Here is a 2,536-nt window from a genome sequence, read left to right as displayed (position 1 = left end):
GACAGAAGAAATCATCCATAATGCAAGAAAGAGGGACAAAAGGATGGATGTACAGAAGAGAAGGTAAGAGGATGTAGTGGGAAAGTCCAAAAGGAAAGGAGCAAGAGAAGACAGCAGAGACAATATTTGAACAAATAATGGCTGAGTATTTTCCAAAACAGATGGAATGCCAGACCACAGATTCAAGAATTCCAACAAATCCCTAGCAGAATAAATAAAAACAAATACATAACTAGAACCTTCATATTGAATTTGCAGAGAACTAAAGTCAAAGAGAAAAATTTTAATGCAGCCAGAGAAAAAGAACAGATTACATTCAAAGGACTAACATAATGATAGATGATTTCTCAACAGTGGAAAATAGAAACAGATTCCTCCACCAGCTGAGTTGATTTGCACTAAGGGGTTTTCTAAAGGAAATGCTATCAGTTGTTTGTTTTCTCTTTTTAAATCAAAGATTAAAAAAAAATTGATCTTCACAAGGCATGGATTTTCTGGAAAACCCTTACTAATTCTCCCATTTCATCAATTGGCTTTTGCTACCTAACAAACCACTCCAAAATTTAGAGGCTTAAAGCAACAAACATTTCTTAGTCCTCACTCTTCAGTGGGTCAGCTGGGTGGCTCTCTGGCCTGGGCCAGCCCAACGGGGCTTTAGGTCTAAATTGCTCTCACTTTCCTAAGGCTGGGACCTCATGTGATGACTGGGATCTCTCTTCACGTGGTTCCTCACTCCAGTAGGCTAGTACAAACTTTTTCATATGGTAGCAGAAGGTTTTCTAGCTGCAGGAGAGGGTAAGCCTCAATGCACCAGAGCTTTCCAAGGCCCTACTTGTGTCACTTTTCTTGATGTCTCATTGGTCAGGGCAAGTCACATGTCTGAGCTCAGATTCAGGAAGTAGAGCAATATTCTACCACTCGATAGGAGGGTCAGCAAAGTCACATTGCAAAGGGGCTTGTGTACAGGAAGGTGAAGAATTTGCAGGCATTTTGGTATCTGTCACTGATGCTCTTCAGGCAGAAGGTGAATGATTACAGGTGGAAAAATAAAGATGATTCAGGGAAGAAAGAAATCAAAGAAGAGACTATGTGGGTAATTTTTAGGGTAACCCTTAAAAAAATAGAAACAGGGAAGCAGACGTGGCTCAACTGATTGAGCATCCGCTTACCATATAGGAAGGTCCAGGGTTCGATCCCCAGGGCCTCCTGACCCATGTGCAGCTGGCCCACATGCAGTGCTGCAGCGTGCAAGGAGTGCCCTGCCACGCAGGGGTGTCACCGTGTAGGGGAGCCCAATGCGCAAGGAGTGCACCCCGCAAGGAGAGCTGCCCCACGTGAAAAAAGCACACCCCACCCAGGAGTGGTGCCGCACAGATGGAGAGCTGACACAGTAAGATGACACAACAAAAAAGAGATGCAGTTTCCCAGTGCTGCAGGATAATGCAATAGGATGCAGAAGAACACATAGCGAATGGACAAAGAGAGCAGACAATGGGGGGAAGGGGAGAGAAATAAATAAAAAATAAATCTTAAAAAAATAAAAAATAAAAAAAATAAAAAAATAGAAACAATATATGTCCTATAAACTAGTAGAAGAGAAAGATGGAATGATATACTCCACCAACCCAAAAGAAGGCAAGAAAGAAAGGAAAAAAACAGAAAAGGCAAGACGATAGCACAAAACAAGATAGATTGAAACACAAATATATTAGCAACAAAATTAAAAGTAAGTAGACTACCCAAACAAATATGCCCAACTGATTTCTTACAAAGATGCAAAAATGTTCTTTGGACGTCAATAGGCAAAATGAATATCAACCTAAACCTCACATATTAGCCCAGAATGGATCATGGACTCAAATGTAGAATGTAAAACTATAAAATTTTTAGGAAAAAAGTAGGAGAAAATGTTCAAGAGCTAGGACTAAGCAAAGTATTCTTTGATTTGACACCAACAACACATAAAAGGAAATGTTGATAAATCAGACCTCATCAAAATTAAAAACATTTGCTCTGCAAAAGACCATTAAGAGGATGAAAAGACAAGCTACAGAATGGGAGGAAATATTTGCAAGCCAAATATCTGACAAAGGTCTAGTGTCTAGAATATATAAAGAACACTCAAAATTCATCAGTGAAAAGCAACATAAACAAACAATTCAATTAGAAAGTAGGCAAAAGACATGAGCAGACATTTCACTGAAGAGGTTATACAGATGGCAAAATAGAACATAATAAAATGTTCAACATCAGTAGCCATTAGAGGATGTAAATTAAAACCACAATAAGATATCAATATACATCTGTCAGAATGGCTGACAAAATAGTGACAACACCAAATGCTGGCAAGGATGCCAAAAAACTAGATTGATCATTGTGATTGTTAGGTTCATGTGTCTAACTGGCCAAGTAAGGGTGCCCAGTTGTGAAGCAAGCACTGTCTAATTGTTACTTGAGGATATTTTATGGACTTAAGTCATTAGTGAGTTGATTGCATCTGTGGCTGATGACCTCTACAATCAACTGAGGAGACTGC

The sequence above is a fragment of the Dasypus novemcinctus genome, chromosome 10 (genome assembly GCF_030445035.2).
Source record: "Dasypus novemcinctus isolate mDasNov1 chromosome 10, mDasNov1.1.hap2, whole genome shotgun sequence".
Classification (NCBI taxonomy): Eukaryota; Metazoa; Chordata; class Mammalia; order Cingulata; family Dasypodidae; genus Dasypus; species Dasypus novemcinctus.
Note: the sequence above shows the minus strand (reverse complement) of the source record.